The sequence below is a fragment of the Cetorhinus maximus genome, chromosome 15 (genome assembly GCF_964194155.1).
Source record: "Cetorhinus maximus chromosome 15, sCetMax3.hap1.1, whole genome shotgun sequence".
Lineage (NCBI taxonomy): Eukaryota > Metazoa > Chordata > Chondrichthyes > Lamniformes > Cetorhinidae > Cetorhinus > Cetorhinus maximus.
Window position 1 is genome coordinate 55,153,774 of NC_135893.1, and position 24,855 is coordinate 55,178,628.

A 24,855-nucleotide genomic window follows, 5' to 3' on the forward strand; every position below is an offset into this window, starting at 1 on the left:
AGTTCAACAAGCTAGGAGTGACACTAAATGCAAAACCTCACGTAACAATTTCTACGTGCAAACTTGCATGAGGACAAACAGATTAACAGGTTAAATTTGTGGCTGAAAAGGTGGTATGGGTAGCAGGGGCATTGGCACCAGTACTAGGGAAAGATGGAGCTGTTCCACTGGGACAGGCTCCACTTAAATCAGGCAGGGATCAGTGTCCTAGTGAATTAAATAACTAGGGTCGTAGATAGGGATTTAAACTAATGGGTGGGAGGATTCAGGAAAGGGTAAATTCAAAATCAATATTGGAAATGTTGAGGCTGTAGAGCAGAGTAGCGATTTGGATTAAAAAAATAAGCTGATTGGGTCAAGAGGGGAAAGAGCATTGTGCACTCGTTGACTCATTGACATGTCTTAAAATTTCTTTAAAGAGCTGGGCAGGGGTCTGTTCATACTATGAGCTTCATTTTAAACGTAAATGCAAAATTGTAGGTCTGTCTTTCATGAATTAATGCTCCTGGTACTGAGTAATAGGAGGCTGTGTTTGTAACTTGGTTACAAAGGCATCTATCTTAGGTAATGGAAATTAACACAGTAACCAAATTGTGATATGCCCTGCTCTGTGCTGGGAATGCTAAGCTGCCACACTCAAATAATTCTCTATGCCTGTCCTCATTACATCTTAGCTATGAAACAAGGAAGTTATGCTGAACCTTTATAAAACACTGGTTAGGCCTCAGCTGGAACATTAAGTCCAGTTCTGGGCACCAAACTTTAGGAAGGATGTCGAGGCCTTGGAGAGAGTGCAGAAGAGGTATACTAGAATGGTACCAGGGATGTGGGACTTCAATTACTTGGAGAAACTGAGAAGCTGAGGTTATTCTCCTTAGAACAGAGAAAGTTAAGGTGAGATTTGATGGAGGTGTTTGAAATTATAATGGGTTTTAATGGAGTAAAAAGGGAGAAATGTGGGTCAATAACGAGAGGAGACAGATTTAAGATAATTGGCAGATGAGGAGAATGTTATTTTAAGCTGCAAGTTATGATGATCTTGAATGCTCTGCCTGAAAGGGCGGTGGAAGCAGATTCAGTAGAATCTGGAAATTGGATGTATACTTGAAAGTGAAATTGCAGAGTTTGGGGGAAAGAGCAGTTGAGTGGGCCTAATTGAACATCTCTGTCAAAGAACTGATGCAGGCATGGTGGGCTAAATGGCTTCCTTCTGCACTTTATGATTCTATTCTCTGATTAGAGCTCAACAATGTTATTTGGTCATCGGGAACAAGGATTACAGCAGGAAAAAATAAATAAAACTGAAGGTGCTATACTTGAAGGCATAAAGCATTCACAACAAAATAAATGAATTAATAGCACATATAGAATTTAAAGGGTTTGATCTAATAACCATTAAGGAGATGTGTTTGCAGAGTGACCAAGGTTGGAATTAAATATCCCAGGGCATTTGACTTTTAGATGGGATAGGCAAACTGGAAAAATGGGGAGGTTGTCCTAGTAATAAAGGATAGGAAAAAGACATTAGAAAGAAAGTTGGGGCGGGGGGGTGGGTTGGTATGGGTGTAGTTTGCACATCCGTGATTCACAGAGGCAGCTGCGCATGTGAAAATTGGATCAAACAGATCCAATTTTAGCTAGTGGATGTCCAAAACATGACTTGTGAGCTTTATACTTTTCAAGAGAATGCCTCAAGCTGCTGGAGTTATTTGGAGAGGTAGGGTACCCTTTTGGGTAGGTCTAGGGATACCTTTGGGAAGGTTAGGTGCCCCTTTTCAGGGGAGGTCAAGTGCCCTTTGCGATTGTTAAAAGTAGACATGAATGTGCATAAAAAGTGGATTAACTCATTGGAAGTGTTGAGGCATTTAACTCTTCTGACCGTTAAATTAAAAAATAACCATTCTGCAGTTTAAAAATTTCACTCTGTCCATTGACATAAGCCTGAGGGCTATCATTATAAGTTTTATGCTGTATGGCTGATTTCAAAACCTATCATTATCACAGTGGGGTTCACAGTTTGATTGACAGCTCCAAGCAGTTATAAAGTCTTTGATGTGGGGCTATGAATACAAATATTTGTTTTTATAAGGGATTAAGTACTTGAATTAAATGTTTGTTTTTAGACAGGATTAGCTCTTGAGAGAATGTAAATGTAGTGATTGGAGTGGGTTTTTATCAATGAGAGTTTTTTTTAAAATAAAGTCTGCATTAGACACTTATAACTTTACCTTATTTCATCTTAGCATGTGTCCTGAGGTCTGCCCATGGTGGATTCTGGGTGAGTTGACTGGAGGGTGTAAAGGCAAAGGGAAGTTGGTGGGGGGCATGAGTTGGCACTAAGTTGGCATGAGGGCTATAAAGTACCATTGGTATGGGTGGAATGGCATAGGTTGACATGGAAGATGTGAGAGGCCATGGGGTGGCTGAGGGGCATAGATTAGAATGGAGGGTATGAGTGGCCATGGGGTGGTGGGTAGGGGGCAACAGTTGGCATCATGGATTGGGGCACAGGCAGTGTGAGGGATGGGGGATGGGGGTGAGGGCTGGAGAAATGTTTTTTGTTTTATTGTTCCTCTTACAGCTCAGAAGAAGTCCCAGATCAGCAAGATGGGCCTTTCATACAGCTTACTTCCACAACCAGCAGCTCCTGTGGCTGCCTCCGCACTGTTTCCAGGAGCGGCAAACCTGACCCCCCACCCCCTTCCCACCACCACATCAGCACACCCCCTCACCCTCAACACCCGCCCACCCGCCACAACGCCCAGAATCAAATAACATCCAGGGCACTTTCTTCCAAGTTGGGTTTGCGGAGCTGGAAATTTTCCCGACTTTGTGCTCCTGACTTGGGAACAAAAATTCAGGCGATTTTATATGTTTTCACAGTATAAGACAAAAAAATCCAGAAGTAGTGTGGAACTAAGGATCAAGTGACAATGAGGGTGAGCAATGAAGGTTTACTGGACTGATTCCTGGAATAAGGGAATTATCCTATGAGGAGAGATTGAGTATATTAGCTTTCTATTCCCTAGAGTTTAGAAGATTGAGAGGTGATCTCATTGAAACATACAAAATTCTTAAGGGGCTTGACAGGTTACAGTAGATGGTCAGAGAATGTTTCTCCTATTGGAAGCCTAGCACTAGGAGATCACAGTCTCTGAATTTAGGACAGATCAGCTATTTAGAACCGAAGTTTCTTCACTCAAAGGGTTAAAACCTTTTGGAATTCTCTACCACAACATGCTCTGGCGCACAGTCATTGAATATATTCAAGTCAGAGTGTGCAGGATTTTTGGATATTGAGGGAATCAAGGGATATGGGTAATGCAGGAAAGTGTACCATGATTAAAATAGCGAAGAAAACTTGAGGGGCTGAATGGCCTATTCTTGTTCCTATTTCTTTTGTTCTTACACTGTCAATTAAACGTTCCTGCTGCAGGTTCAGTATGGGCTAGAATTAAACTCCTTCTACTATGTCCTAGGAAGCACCTCCAGGGCAGGCAGATCAACTTTCTCATTGGAAATCGGATTGATCTTTTGAGTAAGACCCCCACTTTCTGTTCTTTTGTTTTTACATTATTCATTAGGATGTGGATTGAAACGACCCAAGCACCAGTGGATAGTGCTTACCAATAGACTTTCAGCGTGATGTGGCTGTTGTTGTTTTTCTCCTTCCACATGCAATCCATTGTATGATTGTAGTCAACATAACAGTTTAGAGAACCTTCATAACAAAAAATATTTCCAATGAAATATGAAGAAACATTATTGAACAGTTGATGCATTAGATCATTGCCCAACAAGAAAACATTTGTAACCAACCTACACTCAATCAAAGACCTGAAATATGCTTGCTCTTGCTCAGCCCTACCTATGAAATGATTAATTTAAGATTTGTTTCAAAATTCAGTTGCAGACCACTTGGAGTAAGACTTTTATTCACAGTAAAGTTGAGACTTCCTTTAGCTATTAAACAGCGTTAGTGGTAACTTTCACTTTCACCTATTGGGAACAATAAGGTGATGGACCAGAACAATTACTGGTGACAGAAATCAATGGGAATGAAAATTAGATGGTTTTGACAATGGGCTAGTGATCCACTTCCATCAGTTTGCCACCCAAGTGGTGAAAATGAAAATAACTCCCTAATTGTGTCTGCACGAGGTAGAGTTGAACACAGATGAGATGATGGGTATCAGCTCTCTGAACCCAGATGTAACATTTTGATCCCCCTTGGTTAACCATGAAGGGATCTTAAAAATGTCTGGATGCTGATTACTGCATTCTAGAACAGTGGGGAAAGCAGGGAGATGGTTGTAGTATTCATCTTTGGACACTTCTGGCCTCTCGGCAATGGAAATGTGGTTCAACACTAAACCCAAACTGACTGAGATATCTAAAGGAACTCAATGTCCCTGGGATAACCTCTCTTTTCTGCTCTCCCGTCAGTTCCCTTCTGTCCAAGATGGGCTGTGTGGATTATAGACACTTTGTACATGTGAGGATATACTGATCAATCAATATTTAGACAAACAGATTGATACATAGATGGACAAATCAGTAGATTTCTAAGCGGACAGACGGATGAATCAATACATGGATAGAGAAACTGATCGATAAAGTATATGGACAGACTGATCAGTTGTCACACAGAGAGCGCAATTGACATGTAGATGAATAATTTTCAGGTCAGCTGATTTTGGTTTTAAGAGTGGAGCCAAGTCTATGTATAGTCCTTACACATGACTGAAAACTTCTGGCTTCAAGATACCCTGTATTTTGAAAGTTTAAAGGTTTGATGCGTAAATTCACTGAGCTGTTCATCAGATAATCTGCTGGTTTGTTGCTCTGTAGATGTTGATTTAGCTGATCTTAGTGTTGGCAGAAGTGACACTATATTATCTCTGTTGTTATGATGATGTGCTTTGCTTAAAAAAAAATACACTTTCTAATTCTTTTTCTGGCTGGATTTTTAAAAAAATAGTAAACTGCTAAAACAATGGAGGACTGCCAGCCAGCCATAATATACAATTTGCATTCCACCTATTTGGGATGAAAAAGTGCCAGGCACTCAACCCCCTCTGGGGAGCATGAAAAGCCCCACTTCCTGTTGGCTTTCACACTACCCTGAAACTCTTCAAAAGTTTCTGAGATGAGACATCAAAATGAAATTACCTATTTTAAAATTTAATGACTACATCAGACATGGTAATTGAATTCCTCTGGATTATACAGCTAGCAGGAATTTAAGAACTGTTTACCAAGCCAGAGAGATCAGAGATCAGAATGCTGTACTAAAAGGTTGCAAAGAAGCTGTTTTCCCTCTCTGTCATTCTCTCTTGAAAGTATTGGGCCAGGATTTGCAAAGTAACCATCCTGAGAAGAGAAATCTACTGCAAACCAAGATCTTTAGGAAATAAAACGTGGAAATCTGCTCCACACAACTGTACACAGGAAGACAACTGAACAAAATGGCCTCAGTGTGGAATCACTGCATCAAGACCAGCCAAAGGATAGTTAACCCTATATTCCTTTTGTTTATTTATCTTCTTCACGAACTGTAAAAAAAAACTTTCAGCCTATCCTCTTATTCTACCATCTGTATTAGTATGTGTGTGGGTCTAGGGAATGTGTGTGATGTGTGGTTGCAATTTACCTCATTTTTAAAAATTTGGGAATTAGTTTCAATAAGCTTATCTTGCTCTTTGTTTAGACTCAGAAACCTGTCCGGTTAATTCTTTATAATCTGAAAGCGTACATAGTGATACTCCTGCAGTATTGGCAAAGCACACCCTTTCTCAGTTCACAAAAAAACCCTGTTACAGTCAGACCTGGAGAGATTAGGGGAGTAATTTTTACCCTTCCTTGTGGTCGTAACACTGATCACTGAATAGGGAGGAAACTGATCGTTGTCGTTCCTGCTCCCTGATTATTGGACCAGCTTTTCAGTTTGGTGGGTCTGAGATTGGAGGTAGGCAGGCGTACAACTTCGTACTGCCGGACTCCATGCCATTTCTCCACTACCATCCTGATCAGACTGGATGCTGCTGCTTCTTGGCAGACAACCAATTTAGGGCAATTACTATTAACCCAGGGCTTATTGAGGCCTCAATCCTGGGCTGTCTGAGATTTTCAGTTGGCAATGCAGGCAGCCCACATCAACCTGACATGGTGGACTCATGGCGGGAAGTTGTGGGGGTGGGGGTGGGCATGGGGAGGGCAATGGATCACTTGATGGATCCTCCATGATGCATAATGGTTACTGAGTGACAGTTGTGGTTGCTGGCTGCTCCACGGAGAGGTTCCCCCCCTCCCCCCCTCCAAAACCAGGCAGCCTAAATCACAGGCGTACTGAACCTGTTCTTCAAAGGGAGCCTCCATGCCCATTACAAATTTGCAGCTCCTGACTCAGATGATAGTGCTGTTGATATGTCATTACTGGAGAGCCTCCCAGTGGCCCTCAAGCCTCGGGAGCCTGACCACTAATTGAACAGTGAGCCTGCTCCCTGCCATTAATTGGTTTGACCCTTTAAAAATTCTAGTGTGTGCGTCTGGAACCCACCGTACAGGGTTGGGACCCAAGCTGAACCAGTGGCCGAGTTCTCGACCCAAATTGAAAATCCCAGCCATAGACTCCCACTGGAAAAGTCAGTAACATGCGAGCACAGAAGAAGGCTTGGCTATGGAGTTGTCCCTAGCCAGCTAACATTTACTGGCTTAGCTTCCACAAGAGGCTCTAGAGGGCTGTCAGTACTGAGAACCGCAACTCAACATAAATCATCAGATTCGAGGAAGATAGGGATCAAAGTGGAAGAGGAAAGGGGAGAAAACTGGGAAAGATACAGGTAAACTGACTAAGGAATGATTCTGATGAAGACAAATCTCCAAATACCTACATTGCTTCTGAGTTTTGACAGTGAAACACAGCAGTGGAAGAAGGATTAGGGTCATTCTGTTGGTTGCCATGGCAAAAGCAAACCTGTGAAACAAAATGAAAAGATATTAATAAGTGTAAGAGCCTACAGTGCAAAAAACGGCACAGATCTAGAGCTGGGAATGTCACATGGGTCCAACCCATGCTGTACCTGCCCCCACAGTGTTTGATGGGACAGTGTAGAGGGAACTTTACTTGGTATCTAACTTGTGCTATACCTGTCATGGGAATGTTTGATGGGACAGTATAGAGGGAGCTTTACTCATTGTCTAGCCCATGCTATACCTGCCCTGGGAGTGTTTGTTGGGGCAGTGTAAAGGAAGCTTTACTCCCAATCTAACCAGTGCCGCACCTGCCCTGGGATTGTTTGATGGGACAGTGTTGAGTGAGCTTTACCCTGTTTCTAATCTGTGCTGTACCTGCCCTGGGAATGTTTGATGGGGTAATGTGGAGGGAGATTTATTCTGTATGTAACCTGTGCTGTACCTGCTCTGGGAGTGCTTGATGCGACAATGTGGAGGAGATTTTACACTGTATTTAACCTGCGCTGTACCTGCCCTGTGAGTGTTTGATGTGACAGTGTAGAGGGAGTTTCACCCTTTTTCTAATCTGTGCTATTCCTATCCTGGGAGTGTTTGATGGGATAGTGTAGATTCGAGGGAGCTTTACTCTGTATATACCCTCTATGTACCTGATGTGGGAGCGTTGAGTGTTGACAAGAGAGTGGAAAATCGTCACCTTTATTTGCAAACGTTCACCCACATCCTAAACAGTTATACAGAGACTTGAGTTTGATCTTGTCTAGGAAGTGCCTGCGCTTTGAAACCAAAGTGATTGTGATCAATAAGAGTTCATGGAATGACTAAATCTGATTAGTGATTATCAGCCAATAGTCTCAGAACTGAGCTGCATGTTGTTGCTGCTTATTGCAACATGCAGATCAATCATTAATATGTAGAGATTGGACTCTGCTTGTCAAACATTCTGTCAAGGATTGACTCTGAATTCCAGCTTCTCATTGAGGCGACACATGGAATAAATAAATTAAGTCACTTTTGTCATTCTCTTGGAATGTGGATCTAATTTCAAGTTGCAGTTTTCATAACATTTCTAACAGTGATGGTTTAGAATAGAAGATGCAGGCCTATTTGTTCTGGTGTATCTGTCACCTTCAGCAGTGCTGAGGGGAGATATTCTATCTGATTCGGGTACAACGCCTTTGCTAATGTGGGTAGTTTGGTGGTCAGTCTCAGAGTTGAGTTCTGTGAGGAGGATACATATCTAAGTTATCTAAATACTCCTCCACCCTTCCCCCCTCCATTTTCTGGCAACACCGCCCTTCCACCAACCTGAGTTATTTTGCTTGAACATTTGTGCATGGATTTTGTCTTGTATTTTATAAATAGGGCTGAATTATAACAATGATATTATACAGAATAAAATACTCCATATTTAGTAATAGATATTTACTCTCCTCTGGTAATGTAAGGCCCATGTGTGTCTCAATGTCAGCTTCTGTACATTTATTTATTTTTTCCGTTCCCAGAGATACTCCATTACCGGGTCGATACGTGGAGTGTCTGTACATTTATAGTGCACAGCAGCCATTAATTGGGAGTAATTGTATTGTTCCAGGTGTGTTCAAGTGGAGCAAGATATTCTGTTGACAGATAGGAGGTGAAGACACCCAGTTCAAATATAAGCATGCTGTGTGATCATTTGCAGTCTATATTTGCATGGGAAAGCACCATTATGGATTCTGGTAATATCTGACCACTGAAATATAGTTGAATGAATTCCCTTTGTTCTGGGATATGCTCAAAGAAACCTGGGGCTATATCTTGAATGTTCTACAATAAAACACAGGTTAGTTGAAAGAAATCTGAGATACAAGGCCGAGTCACCAGTAGGTGTGGCAGTGACTAACCATGCAAGAAGCCAGGGATTGTGTTTTATGCTCGGTGGGATAATACAGGAGTGGTATCTTTGTTGTTTATGATATTCTGGGATGGACACTGATTGTGTGGTCGTGGTGTGTTACAGATCACTCAGGCAGTCTGAGTTGCTGTAACAACATGCACTTTTACTTGGTCTGGAGCTATGGATTGTGATGGTAGACACATGGTTGACCAGGAATCTCTCTTGCTGTTACTGCCTGCTATTGGCGGGCATTGGAAAGATTTACAGGTTGATAATCAACCTGGTTAGCTGCATTATGAATGCGTCTTCCTTGGCCATCAAGTCCCAGGTGGGATCGAACCTACAGCTTCTGACTCAAAGACAGGGTCACTACCCACTATGCCACTAGGCCTCCCATAGGTTTGTACTTACTATAATTTTATTGCCCATGAAATACAGATTCATTTATCTGTACAGTGTTCAATGAATATCTAGGTTAGCAGAATGGGCAGTAAAGTAGCATAGGAGCAGAATCACATCCTTAATTAACAGAGCTACCCCACCACCTTTTCCCTTCCTATCTTTTTGAAATGCTAATAGCTCTTCAATATTCAGGTCCCAGCCTTGGTCACCCTGCAACCATGTTTCCATCAGGTCACACATATTTATTTCTATCTGTGCTAACAATTCACCCATTTTGTTACGAATGCTGCCGCATTCAGATACAGAGCTTTTAACTCTATCTTTTTACCATTTTTGCAATCTCTGGCCTTATCTGCTGGTGCACTAAATTTGTAATCTCTGATCCTTCCTGCCACACTCTGGTTATTTTTACTCAAACTCCTACCTTGCTCTAATATCTCATTGTTACCCTTTGATTTACTACATCTCCTCTTACATGATTCCTCCCCCCCACTATTTAGTTTAAAGCCTTCTCTACCAATTTACCTATACAACTCAACAGAACACTGGTGCCAGCATGGTTCAGGTGAAGCTCCTACACCAGTCTTTGAACTATGCATTCTTCTCTTTAATCTTATTTACTCCGCACCAATTTGCTCATGGCTCAGGTAATAATCCAGAGATTGTTACCTTTGAGGTTTTGCTTTTTAATTAAGCCCCTAGCCACTCATAATCCCTAAACACATGGAATTTGATGCAGAGAAGCATGAGGCAATCATTTTAGCAGACGGATTAGGGACAGGCAGTATATATTTAATGGCACAGTTTTAAAGAGTGTGCAGGGTCAAGAAACCTGGAGGTTGATGTGCATGGATCTCTGAAGGTGGCAGAACATAATGAGAGCATTTAGCAAAGCATATGAGATCTCACACTTCATAAATAGAGGTATTGAGTATAAAAGCAGGAATGTTATGCTGAACCTTTATAAAACTCTTGTTAGGCCTCAAGTAGAATATTGCATCCAGTTCTGGTTACCGCATTTCAGGAAGGATCTGAGGGGTCCTTGAGAAGGTGCAGAGATTTACTAGAATTGTTCCAGGCATAAGGGATCCTAGCTACAAGATTGGGTTGAAGAAGCTGGGATTTGTTTTCTTGGAGCAAAGGAGATTGAGCGGAGGTTTGACAGAGGTGTACAAGGTAAAGGAAGGTTTAGATAAGGTGGACAAGGAAAAGCTGTTCCCATTAGCTGATATTACAAGGAGTAGGGGACACAGATTTAAGGTTTTGGGCAAGAGATGCAGAAGGGCTGTGGGGAAGAACTTCTTCCATAGCGAGTGATAATGATGTGGACTCATTGCCAGTGAGCTTGATGGAAATGGAGATGATCAGTAATTTCAAAAGGAAATTGGATGGGCACTTGCAGGGCTACAGGGATACAGTGGGGGAATAGGGCTAACTGGATTGCTCTACAGAAAGCTGACAGACCGATGGGCTGAATGGCAACCCTCTGTGCCATTATGATGCTATGTTAATATTGGACAAATCAGATCCCAGAGTGAAACCTAGCTTGATAGATCCTAACTTTGCTTTTTTTTTGTAGAAACCATGGAGGAATGTTACAGAACAAATCCACAGGAGTTTACTGGTGAACTTTTAACATAAAGAATAAAATATTTATTAAACAGTGGAAAATGAACTATATTACACCAGACAAAAAAGTTGGAAAGATCTCATTACAAACACAAGAAAATGATTCAAACTCACACTATTCCTTTTATCTCAGCAATACTTTTACAGACACAAAAACCCAGTGTAGATTTACCACCATCTTAACACCAAGGCTACTTACTTGGACTGGCCCAGTTGCAAACAGTTTGTTTCCAGTGGATTTATGAGCATCCACTATGTTTTTCCCCAGCTGGTATCTCTCCCCGAGATACTCAAAACTCTACACTCACTATTACTTCAACTGCAGAGCAAACATGAGCTCCCTAAACTCAATCCCCTAGCAGCCTTGCAGTATTTCTTATCAGAGAGCTTGAACTCCTGTTTTCCCTTTCTGACATACACACCCCAAACTTCTTTTCTGTCTTTCTGTGTGTGTTTGTGTGTTTTACAGGACCCCTGTCGCTAGGCAACAGCACAGTTTTTTCTACTTTGTGGGCAGGATTTTTACCTTGTCGGGTGGGCCCGGGAGCAGTCGCAAAACTGTTTGCCACCCGTGATCGGGCCCCGACCACGATTTCATGCTGGCTGGTTAATTAATGGCCAGCCAGCGTGAAAGGCGCAGTTAGACCCAGGGTGGGGGTGGGAGGAGCGCGAGCACTGAAATGTGTTCATGCGCGGGGGTGCGCTCAGTGAAAGCTCCCTGAAGACACAGAGCTGCCTCAGGGAGCTGAAGATTTTTAACATTACAAATGAAGAGCTGAAAAAGAGGAAAACATGTCCCCTCATGTGACATGCTAAAAATGAGTTTTCAAAGTTTTTTTTAAAATCACTGGTCGAAACCTCATCCCATCCGTGGATGAGGTTTCGCAAAAAATACAAAGGCCGCTTGGCCTATTCACCCGCCCGCCAACTGTACGGTTGGACAGGCAGCGAAAAATTTAATTTAATTAATTGATTAAAGACCTTAATAGGCCTCTTAATTGTCGGCGGGTGTGCTGCCGCCTCTCGCACGCGCCCACCAAGCAAAATATCTCGAGAGTGCGTGATGACGTTGGGACGCTCACCCGATCGTCATCACGCACTATTTTGCTCCTGTTCGGGTCAGATGCACGCCTGCCCGGCAAGGGAAAAATTCTGCCCTGTGTTTCTAAACCAAAATCACTAAACCCCTTTGCAACCCACCTCTTCACTTCAAGGGTTGTAAAACCTAATTAAAAATGCATGTAAACAAACAATCCAGAAAACCTGATCTATTTGCTATGAGGCCCTCCAGGCTTCCCAGCACCAAGCTCACAAAAAATCTAAATGAAACTGAAAACATGTTCCACCTTTCTTAACATGCTAATATAAGTATAAACTAAACTTAAAGTTATACATTGTTCCTAACATATGAAATTGTCTGTTAGTTTACAACTTCAGCCGTGGGCTGATGAAGAGTCTTATCCACCCACTTACTGTATAAGGGAAGATAATATGGTTGCATTTAAAAAAATTAAAAACTTATTTATTCTTAGGAAAGTGGCCATCATTGGCACAGAGATATTTATTGCCCATCCTTAGTTGCCCTGAGAAGATGGTGGTGGGTCACCTTTTTGATATATTCCAATCAGTCAGTGTATAGTGATAAGGGATCTGATGAAGGGTCCAGACCAGAAACATTAAGCTTTCCTTTCTCTTTCCAGATGCTGAGTTGACTGTTGTGTATTCTTGGTATTTTTTGTTTTTATATTTGATCCCTGGTCTTGCTACATTCAACAGGATATTAAGTAAAGGCAAACATTATTTTGTAGGGGACTTCAGATTTGCTTTTAGGAATGGCTAGTGACCAAACTCGAGGACAACATATAAGGTAAAACCCCTAGGGGGTGGATTTTCGGCTTGGTGAGCAGGGGTGGGGCCCGCTCGCCGAGGCGTAAAATGATGTGGGGTGATGGCGGGCGTGCATCCCGACATCACCGCGCGTCATATGGATTTTCAGTTTGGTGGGCGCGCAGCCGACCCGGCTGTGCCCGCTGAACTGTCAAAGGCCTGTTAAGGCCATTAATTAGCTAATTAAACCTATTGAGAATGCTGCCTGTCCAACCTTAAGGTTGGCGGCAGGCGAAGAGCCCAGGCGGACTTCGCATTTTTCATGGAACCTCATCCACGGGCGGGATGAAGTTTCATGAAGGGTTTATAAGTTAAATACAGCTTTTCATTAAAGTTCATTAACATGTCCCAGCTCATGTGACACTGTCACATGAGGGGACATGTCCTAAAATTTTTTTTTCTTTTATTAAAATTTTTCAGACTTAAAATTTATCAACCTGAGGCACCCCTGTGTCTTCGGGAGATTTCTGCACTCTTTCACGTGCATGCGCGAAAGAGCGCACTCCTGACTGAAGAAACCGCCCCCCCCGGCCGCACAGGAAGCACACAGCGCTTCCGGGTGCACATCACGCTGGGTGGGCCTTAATTGGCCCGCCCACGTAAAATGGCAGCGTGGACTCGATCAGGGGCGCCGATTGGGTCTGCGCCCACCCCCGCACATCCCTCCTGATGGGGGGAAAATTCTCCCTCTAGAGTCGATGGCATCCAATTATGTAACCTAGCTCTGATTCATAGTGCAGTAGCATAGCGATTATGATACTGGACTGGAAACTCAAAAGGCCAGGACTAATAATCCAGACAATGTGAGACATGGCAGTTTGATTATTAGAATTTTAAAACAAAACCTATAAATACAAAGCTGGTATCAGTGAAAGTGACCATGAAGCTGTAGGACTGTAGTAAAAACTCAACTGGCTCACTAATGTCCTTTAGGGAAGCAAACCTTGTGTCCTTACCTTGTTATGTCTACATCTGACTCCGGTCTCACACCAGTGTGATTTAACTCTTAACTATGCTGTGAAGTGGACAAGCAAGCCATTCAGTTGGGGCACTTAGGGTTGGGCAATAAATGCCGGCCCTGCCATCGACACACACATCCCGAGAATGAATTTAAAAACTGGGGTGTCATTCCTATTTGTCATTCCAGTCACTTTATGGGATCTGAGAGTGTGCTGGTTTATTTAGTGCCAGCTAAACCCTCAGTATAAATGCTGTGGGGCTGTACCAACTACGATTGGCTGACCCTTTCCCAAACCTGTCTAACATAAGGTCCTTAAAGGTAATGGAGAATCAGGACTGGTATTGAACCCAGGCCCCAGAGGCTAATTAGAGAGTATTTAACCCAGAGCATGTGTGTGCAGTCTTACGCAACTGAAGGAAAATCCCCAATGGTTTGAAACAGTAAATGTCACAGATTAGCAATAAGCATCAGAGGGGAGCTGTGGAAAATATAAAAGAGCAAAGGAAGAGGTTAAGTGGCATCTGTATCAGATAAGTTCCCCTTCTGTACAGATTCTCACTATAGGTACCTGATTATTTTGGTCTGAAAGTCATAATGGTTTTATTTAACCTCCTGACTGTTGCTCCGGCTAAGCTGTATGTGTGCATGTCTGTGCAGCAGCCTGGAAGGTAATGTGCAGGATTTGTTCTGTATTAAATACTGCGCCTGCATGGTCGAACAAAAATATTTGAAGGTACTGTGCTGAGAAAAACTGGCCACAAAAGAACAACATTTTACTAGGAACATTGCTCCTAACCACAAGTTTCTGATTTTTTTCTGGCTCGCTGACATGCGTAGGGACTGTGATTCACAACCTATTTTGTGGTACTGCACTGTACAGATCCCTATGGTTGAGGATCTATCTCTCTCTGGAGCTCTACCACATTAGTTTCTCCTTCAGTTCAAGGTCAGTGGCTCTTCATTAATCTTCATTCCCAAGTAGGTTAATTATTCACTCTTTATTCTGCACAGTGCACAGGTCCATAGGATAATTACAGCTGTGGGAGGCCAAGAAATACACAGCATTTTATCCTTTTCTCTGCATACATGTAGCCTCTGTGATCTCAGGGTTAAGTCCTAAATGGGTATCCTGTTTTTAAAGTGAGAAATTCCCCTAACTTACTTTCTGGGGCAGACCCATGCACAGAAAGTGCTGAAAAATAGTTACAAAGAGAAAAATAGTCACAACATGTCTGGGAAGAATTACCAAACCAGCGATTATTGTGTTCACTTGTGACTATAAATCTGGGAAAAAGTAGCTTACAAACACAACGTGCAAAAGACCAAAACAAAAAGCTAAAAGCTACTGCGGATGCTGGAAATCCAAAACAAAAACAGAATTACCTGGAAAAACTCAGCAGGTCTGGCAGCATCGGTGGAGAAGAAATCAGTTAACGTTTCGAGCCTTCACGGCCCTTCGGCAGAAGGGCCGTGAAGGCTCGAAGGGCCGTGAAGGCTCGAAGGGCCGTGAAGGCTCGAAGGGCCGTGAAGGCTCGAAACGTTAACTGATTTCTTCTCCACCGATGCTGCCAGACCTGCTGAGTTTTTCCAGGTAATTCTGTTTTTGTTGTGCAAAAGACCAAGACCTTTTTAATGGGGAGAATTATTCTTGTGCTCATTTAATCGGTGTTCCAGTTAATTAAGAGGCTTCGATCTCATAGCAATAGGAGGAGGCTCTTCAGCTCCTCAAGCCTGTTCTACCATTCTAATAGATCATGATTTGACCTATACCTCAACTGCATTTACCTGCCTTTGCTCCAATCTAGATTCTTGTTAGGTAAGTCTATCTATCTCTGTCCTGGAAATTTCAATTGAACCCCGACAGTCACAACCCCATCACCCTGCACCACAGAAAAGAGACAGTGTCCATCTCCTTACATCCACTCTGCACAATTGCAAGCATAATTCCAATCCTGTGTACAGTACCAGTATTAGCAGACTGAAGTCTAATATTTCTGCTGTGCATGAACTCACCCTCAAAACATGCAGACTGAGGCTATTCACTGGATGCTTCTAATCAGGGTTAGATGTGCTCAGGGTAACTCAATCAAAGTCCCATTCATAGAGTTGAGGAGAAACTTCTCTTACAAGCTCTTGTTGGTTTTACACTCTCACTAAGGGAGGTGGAGGTGGCTAAACATTGGGGAAAACCACAAATGAGAGGTACCTCCCTGGGTCCCCACCCAGAAGGCATTGGGATACCCTGAATAATAGAAGCTGCTTGAACACATGGAATGGACAATTGCCTGAAATAAGAATGCTGTGTATTTAAACTCACATGGTCACATGATCTGTTCAAACCGAAAAAACCCTCAACCCATTTCACCCAATTGCTCCAGAACTCCCACATCACCCTCACCCCATCACAGATTGTAGCTGGCTTTTAAACACATCCCTTGTCTTGGCCTTACTCACACTCTGAAACTATTTCAGCTGTTGATCACCCTCCATGCACAGGAATCATTCCTAGCTATCCCACTTTCACCCCTCACAACCTGCACCCTCTTGTCCCACTTCCTTGGCCCGAGAGACATGTGCTCTATTTAAGTATCTCTCGTGCCTTTTAACGGTGAGACCCCACTTTAATGAGATCCCCTCATCAACAGGCTTCCCCTCATTAAATGTACACCTCATTAGTCAGGTCCCTCGTTAATCAGACTCCACTTTAACCAGATCCACCTTTAACCAGACCCTCTGTGCTTGATTTATCCCTTATTTTGTTAATTTAGTTAATTGTTTTAACTCTAAAAGAGTTTAACCAGACCCTTTGTTAATCAGACCACATTTAACTAGACCATCCTTTTAACAGACCACTCTTAAATCAGACCCTCTTAGACTGAAGCAACCCAGATTACATCATTGTACAAGACTGTAGCCTTGTTACTCTCTGGACAGTGTTTGGAGTCTGGCATCTCTCCCAGTGTACACTGCACCCCATCTGTGACCTACATAGGACACTGCGTCAATCCTGGAAAGGTTTTGAGAGTAGCACAGGAGTGCAACACATTACAGGACTAATGAGCAGCTCTGCACAGCATACACAGAAACCCATTCTTTCCCTCACCCCCAGGCCCACAGAGGATACACCCCTCACACCCCATCATTGCCTTGTCATCATTGTCGTTGTCGTGAGTTTCCGCCATGGGTCTTCATGTGACCGAACAGGCCGATTCTGACCCACAGATATTTGGACACATAGGGCAGGATGTCCAACGAGGCAGATGCCCCTCGCACCCCATCACCCCCCAACACACAGTAGACACTCATACCCTATTAACCCCACAGAGCAGTCACCCTCTTGTACTCCATCACCCCCTCACAGAGCAAATACACCTCTCGCACCCCATCAACCCCTCACGCCTCATCACCCCCTTGCCCACAGAGAAGACACCCCTCACAGCCTATCACCCTGCCACGTCCCCCATAGAGCAGACATCCCTTGCATCCCATCACCCTCTCGCCTACAGAGCGGACACCCCTCACATCCCGTCACCTCCCCACAGAGCAGTCACCCCTCGTGCCCCACCACCTCCTTGCCCGCAGTGCAGACATCCCTCTCACTGTCTCACCAGACAGCCCATAGGGGAGGGGGAAGCACAGCTCTCACAATGCCTCGCGTTTCACTGAATTCCCACTAACAAGAGTGTTGCCGAGTAAACCTAAGTGTAGACTAGGTGACTCACATTATATGGGGAGGGATATAGAAGTCAAAATAAGGAAGAGATCATGTGGCTTATCCTCGGCTCCTCCTTCTGTCCACAGAGCTGGAAACGGGACCAGGCCGTGGCCTTTGAGGGGGAGGGAGTAGAAGTAAAAAAAACGGAGTGGGCAAAGATATTCTCTTTTCAGTTCAATTCATCATGAGTTACTCTTACGACTGTCAGCAAATTTACTCATCAGTGCTTTGAAAATAGCCCAGAATACAAAGAAACTGCAGAGACCGACGTTGACTGAAAAACTAAGAATAATCCCAAAGAGTGAAAACGCCCAACCCTCTGTACATCACATTCTCCAGAGTGCTCATGGACATACCTGCAGTAGCTGGGTCTGGATTAAGAGCCCTTTCAGCTGGTCCACAGATCAGACAAGCTCAGATGTGGTACCGTGGGATGCTTTCCATTGTAGCTGCGAATGATTTTTGTATGCACAAAAAATGCAACCTTTTGAGTTTTTTTTAAAGCTTATCTGTGAGACTCATTTTATATCTCACTCCCACTTAACTGTGCACATCTGATAAAGATTTGAGAGACCAATGAGCGCTAGAAGGCGTGACCAATTTCCCCAGATGTGATATAATCTCCTCATCTCCCTTTTCTCTGTTTCATTTTAACTTTTTTATATTTTTGACTCTTTTTCCTTCTATCTTCCTTTAGTTATTCTCTACTTCTTTTTGTTCTTTTATCTCTTGGCTTTTCTCATATATTTTCTACCTATTCCCTTTCCCTATCTCTCTCTCTTGTCCCCTATCTTCATTACCTCCCTTTTCATTTTCCTGCAGCCTCCTCCTCTTTCTACTTCTCTCTTTTTTAGCTTTTTAATTTTCTCTTTCTGTGTACCTTTTCTATTTTGCGTTCTTCCTTTTTGCAGGATGATTTTCCCTCTCATCCTGCCTACGTTTGTAAGAAGAGTCATGGATTGCTGGAAAAAGGACTGAACAGTATTTACACATTTTCCCAGGGATGCTGCTGCCTCTTTTGTTACGATGAATGAATGGGAAAAGTTGTGGTGAGAGGCACCCGATATCATTTTCCAGCACTGACGGTTTTCGTCACATTACCCTGTGTCCTCTCTCAGAAAGAGCTGTTTCATCAGTCCCATTCCCCTGCCCTTTCCCCATTTGGCCTATTGCACTCTATGCTATCTCTTTGAAAGAGCTCCCTGTATACCCTGTATGGAAAGGAATGCCCTTTCCTTGCCTCCTCCCGCTTAAAAGGAAGGTGGTTGTGGATGTTAGAGACCAATCATCTCAGCCCCAGGACATCACTGCAGGAGTTCCTCAGGGTAGTGCCCTAGGCTCAATCACCTTCAGCTGCTTCATCAATGACCTTCATCATAAGGTCAGAAGTGGGGATTTTTGCTGATGGTTGCACAATATTTGCTACTATTTGCAAATCCTTAGATACTGAAGCAGTCTGTGTCCATATGCCGCAAGAGCTAAACAACATTCAGGCTTGGGTTGATAAATGGAAAGTGACATTTGCCCCACACAAGTATCAGACAATGACCATCTCCAACAAGAGTGAATCTAACCATCTCTCCATGACATTCAATGGTATCACTAAATTCCACCACCAGCAACATCCTGGGGGTTGCCATTGACCAGAAACTGAACTGTAACAGCCATATAAATATTGTGGCTACAACAGCAGGTCAGAGGCGGGGAATTCTGTGGTGAGTAACTCATCTCCTGACTCCCCAAAGCCTGTCCACCATCAAGGCACAAGTCAGGAATGTGATGGAATACTCTTCATTTGCCTGATCAGTGCAGCTCCAACAATATTCAAGTAGCTCGATTCCATCCAGGACAAAGCAGTCCGCTTGATTGGCATCCCATCCACTGGTGCACAGTGACTACAGCGTGTACTGTATCCAAGACGCACTGCAGCAACTCACCAAAGTTCCTTCGACAGCACCTTGAAAACTCAGGACCTCTATCACCTAGAAGAACAAGGGAAATAGATGCCTTCATGTTCCCTTCCAAGCTACGCACCATCCTGACATGGAATTATATTGCTGTTCCTTCACTGTCACTGGGTCAAAATTATGGAACTCCCTTTCTAACAGCACTGTGAGTGTACCTACATCCCATGGACTGCAGTGGCTCAAGAAGCTGATTCACCACCACCTCCCCAAGGGCCATTAAGGATGGGCAATAAAAGCTGGCCTTGTTAGTGATATTCACATCCCATGAAAGGGATAAATTGATGTTATTTTTTAAAAATCTATTTGGATACTGCCTCCCCCACTGCTTTTGGTCAGGTATTCCATATCTTACTAGCTATCTATATAGTGTATATAAAAACCTCTCCTAACCTTAACTTTTGCTCTTGGCAAATTTGTGTTCTCTAGTTACTGACTCACCAACCAGTGGAAATAGTTTTTTCCTATTTACATCATCAAAGTCACACCTAATTCTCAGCACCTCCATCAAATCTAATCTGAACCTTCTCAGCTTGAGTGAAGAGAGGTTATTTTGTTTAATTTATCTCTAAAACTGAAGTCCCCCTGTCATTACTTCAATGAATCTTCATGGTCTTGACAAAAGTGAGACGCCCAAAATATTCTAATTTTGGTCATAACCACTGATCTTTACACATTTGGCATCACTTTTCTGCTTTTATATTCTACCTGTTTATAACATTTCAGCTCCCAGATGCTTTTTCTTTAATAGTGTCAGGCTTATGCAACATAGACTCATGGATTCATGAAAAATGAACACTACTTTTGAAACAAAATGGAGAATGGGCCCTTCACTTTTAAAAAACAAAATTGAATTGGGAAGTCAGGTGACCTTTTCTTTCCTGTAATATACATGAAACTACACCAGGAGCTAGCCTTCATGTCTGGCGAAGACATTAAAATGCAAGCAAAATTTTGGGACATCTCATAGACAAGTCATTAAAATGCAACAGACCTTTCCTGTGGATTAATGGCTACCCTTTTCCAAATAATTAAAGAAACTAGTTCACAATACATTTTGCAGATTTTTCAGCTTACGGTGGAATTCCAAAGGATGGGTCTGCAAAAACCCCATTCTATCACAATGATATGTGAAGGGTGAAACTCTGACCCTATTGTGTGTCAATGGCCAAGTCGTCAGAGACCATTTGTGAGGACAATGAAAAAAAGATACTCTGGTCACATGACAGAAACCAGGTTTCTGATAAGGGACATTTAATAAGACACATTTTTGGGAGAAAAAACAGAGGAGAAAAGATCCAGACCAGCAAAAGAACATGACCCTGCCTAAGATCCATCAACAGGCAGAGAATTCGGGCTAGCCTTTACCCATCTATTTGAAGAATCAAACAAGGTTTTTGCTACAAGGGCTGAATTGCACTTTGACCAGAGTGAAGCAAGATAAGCCTGCTACTGCAAGCAGCAAACCACTGCAAATCCATCCTGATCAATCTCCACACTCAATTTCTTCAGCGGACCAAAAATGAATCACAGGCCTGCAATGTTTCAAAGCTTCATCTGAAGAGAAGCAAATGTGACCATGAATCTTTGGATGCTTAAAACCTAAGTGCATGCTACCTCTTTTGTAATCATCATCTTTTCTTGAGAGTATGTGTATCTCTCAGTGTTTGATTGGGTGCGATTGCAAATACATTTCAGGTGTTGAGTAATAAACATTTATCCTTCCTTTTTTTCTAAACTATCTGTAACAATAGCTTTATCAACTTGACTCTCCTACTTAAACAAAATATATGTATTACCTCCCTATTTGTGTCTCTTCTTCACTTTAGCATATCAGTTCTCTTATTCACCCTCCCAAAATGTGTCACCTAGATTTTTCCACATTAACTTTCAGCTGCTAGATCTGTACCTGGCTATTCCCCTTACGTCACTTACAGTCCTCTTCACACTGCCTATTTTTGTGTCACCTGTAAATATTGTAAATATTGCCTAGATCATTCATCTACAATAAGAAGGGCAATGATCCCAAAACGGACCCGAAGGGAACATCAATGTTTATAACCCTTCAGTCTGAAATACATATTGTAACCACTGCTGTCTCTATCCTACTGCCTACCCATGATGGTCCATTCCTTTTATACCGTGAGCCTTGTTTTTATCAACAAGCTTCTTAGATGGCACCTATCAAAAGCTCTTCCATATACATAAGATTCATAGCAGTTCCTTCTCCAATATACTGAAAGTATTATTAGAAATTACTAACTTTATTTTCTCAGTTTTTTCTACCATTCTCCAACTTCCTTCTGCTTTTTGCTCTTCACTTAGCCTCTCATCATTTTTTGTTTCAGGTTATTTTTCTCTATTCCTTTCCTGTTTTGTTTTCTTTCTATTACTTTTCCCATTCTTTTTCTACCTTTCCATCTTCCTTCTCTGCTCCGTTTTGGATTCTTGTTTTTTTTCTGTCACATGCTGTTTTCTTCTTCTTCTATCTTTCTTCTTCTATCTTTCTTCTTCTATCTTTCTTTCTCTGTTCAAATTGCTCTTTCTCTTGGGCCAGCTCCATGGATTTTGCTTGTGCTGGCAGTAAAAGAGCTGATTTCACAAGAGCTAAGTCCATTCCTGGTTCATTGGTAGCGCCTATATATTTTACCCAGTAGTAAGATATGGAGAGAATTTCCCCAGAATGCCTGTGCTTTCTTATTTAAAGATAGCTGGTGTGCATCGTGCATTGGGAATGCAAGGCTGGTATTTCCTAGCAAGCAACAGAACGTGATGGTTAATGCCCAGGGGGAAGGAGATGGCCAAAGTCCCTGGGGGAGGATAGGAAGAGGAGGAGGCTGTTCAGCCCCTAGAGCCTGCTTGCATTCGTTGAGATCATGGCTGATCTGTATCCTAACTCCTTTCATCCATCTTGGCTCCATATCCCTTTATCCCCAAGGCTAGCAAAAATCTATCAATCAGAGAAAGGAAATGACACTGTGATACTTTTCATAATGTTACTAGCTTTAAACCTTCTTACCAGCTTGGTAATTCTTTGATTATTCACACACATCCTTCACTTGCATGTAAGTGAATGAGGCCATGTAGAGACTGGAAAGGAAAGCTTGAAACTATTAGGTTATTTTTGGTCAGAGAATACAGGTTATCAGGGACGAGTAATCTGTTTTTATTTTTCAATTCAATGCCTGTTTTTCATTCTTCTCCCAGAGAATCAAACTAGGACACTTCAGCCTGTCACCTTGGCACTTTTCACTTGCCTGGATGAGTGCAGGTCAATAATAATCAAGAAGCTCTACACCATCCAGGACAAAGTAATCTGCTCAATTGGCACCACATCCATCACTTGAAACATTCACTCCCTCCCTCCCTGTGTCGAGTGTCTCTAGATACTCCAAAACAATTGGCTCTATAAGCAGGGTCTCCATCAGCAACTAAGGAACTGATTGGCTGGACACATCAGGCAGGTGAGTACTTTTCTTTACCACCCATAGTTAGGGTGTAAGTTTGATGACTGTGTGACAGTTTGCAGAGGCCCGAATCTGAGAGTCAGCTGGAGATGAAAAAAGCGGGAACTGTGCAGATTAGCTGTGAGCCGCCAATAGATAGGTCAGAACCATTCCTAGGCGATAGGCCAGGTCGAGCCGTGCCGGGAGACAGGCAGGTCAGAACCCATGTGCAGGCCAGAGGCAAGGTACCATATAATCATGTCCGGATTAGATGAGAATTAGTGGGGATCAGAAAGGTCAATAACCAGATTTATCAGAAATAAATATCAGAAGTTGATAGAGAAGATGAAAAAGAAAGAATTGGACCCGGATGAACCCCCTTCTCAGCGTAAGGGATGTTGGAAGGCTCAAAATAAAGGCAAGGAGGGAAAGGGCATGATTATAATTATCAGTAGCCACTTAAGACTTAGTAAACATGTAAAAAATCAGATTGAGAAAAGACAGAAATAAAATGAACACAGCGCCACAACTTGTATCCCCGTCCAGTAATAATGACAGTGACTGGAAAGGATTAGGGTAGGAAGCTGTTGAAAATGACTGGGATTGGGGGGAACCACCTGATTATGAGATTGCATCCCCGGACCCGCCTTCTACAGGGCCACGCCGAGTTGTCAGCTGTGGCTCAGTCCATAGCACCCTCGCCTTTGAATCAGAGGGTTGTGGGTTCATGTCCCACTCCCGGAAACCAAAAACTGTGATTGTACTCGAAAGGGTTGCAATCTGTGACTGTTGATAACTCGAAAGAGTTTCCACAGGGCCACTAGCCATGGCCCTAGTAGTGCAAGAACAACGAATCAATATATTCGGGGATTCCACTATTAGGGCTAGATACATTTCCCTTCATCCCTGCTGAAAAGCAAATGCTGGTGGGAGCGTTGCCAATACCAAAGCAACATCAAACTGACTTTTGAAATAAGAGTCACAAGAGTGAGGAAATGGTAGATATACACTCCCTATACCCTTAGGATATTCAAGCGTTAGTTAGGGCAAAGAGTCCCCATCACCTGTGGGCTAGGATGTCAGAAGAAACCAAGAGAAGTGACTGAAGAACAGTCAAAGGACAGACAGATAAACAGAAATTTGACCGGTTCAGGGCAGAGGTGCAGCAGGGACTGGGGGGATCCCACTCTAATTGGTCAGCTGTAGTCGGGATAACCCAGAATAAAGGTGAAACTGCCTATGACTATGCAGAGAGGAAATATACAGCATATTGCGATTTCTCCGGAATACAGGACCTGGATAGAGGTAACCCAATGTTCCTGAAAATGTTAAAGGAAGGATTTAGTCCGGAACATCAAAAGGTCTTAGAATTGGGATTGCCAGTAGGGACAGATTACAATGAGATACTGCAGTGGGCTACCAAGGTAGATACAAGGCATAAGAAGGGAATGCCCACAGACAAGAGAGTGGCCGCAATGGCCGGCACCATGAACCGCTACACTTGTGGCAAAGCAGGACATATGGCCTGAGATTTTCAGACAGGCAGTGGAAACAAGGGCCTAAGGTGTAGCAATTGTAGGAAGTTAGGCCACAGTCAGATAGACTGTTGGGCGAGAGGGCAGGGAAAGAAGGACAAGGGCCAAAGCAAGGGTCCACATTAAATGATGCACCCCTTACCCGGGAAGAAATCAGGGAGGTGATCAAGATGGCCTCTGAGAAATAGGACGTCCCAATCCCCAGTGCAGTTAGGTCAGAGGACCCTAGGATGTATATGGGCACATTGTTAGGGGGCCGACAGTGCAGAACGTTAATAGATACTGGAGCCTCTGTATTTGTAATCGATTTACCCCTTCCCTCTCAACACTATATAGTTATAGCAGGTATAGGTGGGACCCCTCTGGGCACAACGGAGCGAGACCATATTATTAGAAGTAAGGGATCTCATGATTCCAACCCACTTATGGGTATGCAAGACCATGGAAGGTACGGTCTTGGGAATT

The 24,855-nt window shown here is 43.0% G+C and overlaps 1 long non-coding RNA gene across 1 annotated transcript; it reads right to left on the reverse strand.

Annotated features, from left to right (window-relative positions):
- Window positions 1-3,629: 3,629 nt before the first annotated feature.
- Window positions 3,630-17,920, reverse strand: LOC144690687 (uncharacterized). The gene is made up of 3 exons (XR_013578934.1): window positions 17,802-17,920; window positions 6,894-6,976; window positions 3,630-3,721 (listed from the first exon to the last, which is right to left on the reverse strand). It is a non-coding gene; the product is annotated as an uncharacterized LOC144690687 (long non-coding RNA).
- Between the last annotated feature and the right edge of the window lie 6,935 nt (window positions 17,921-24,855).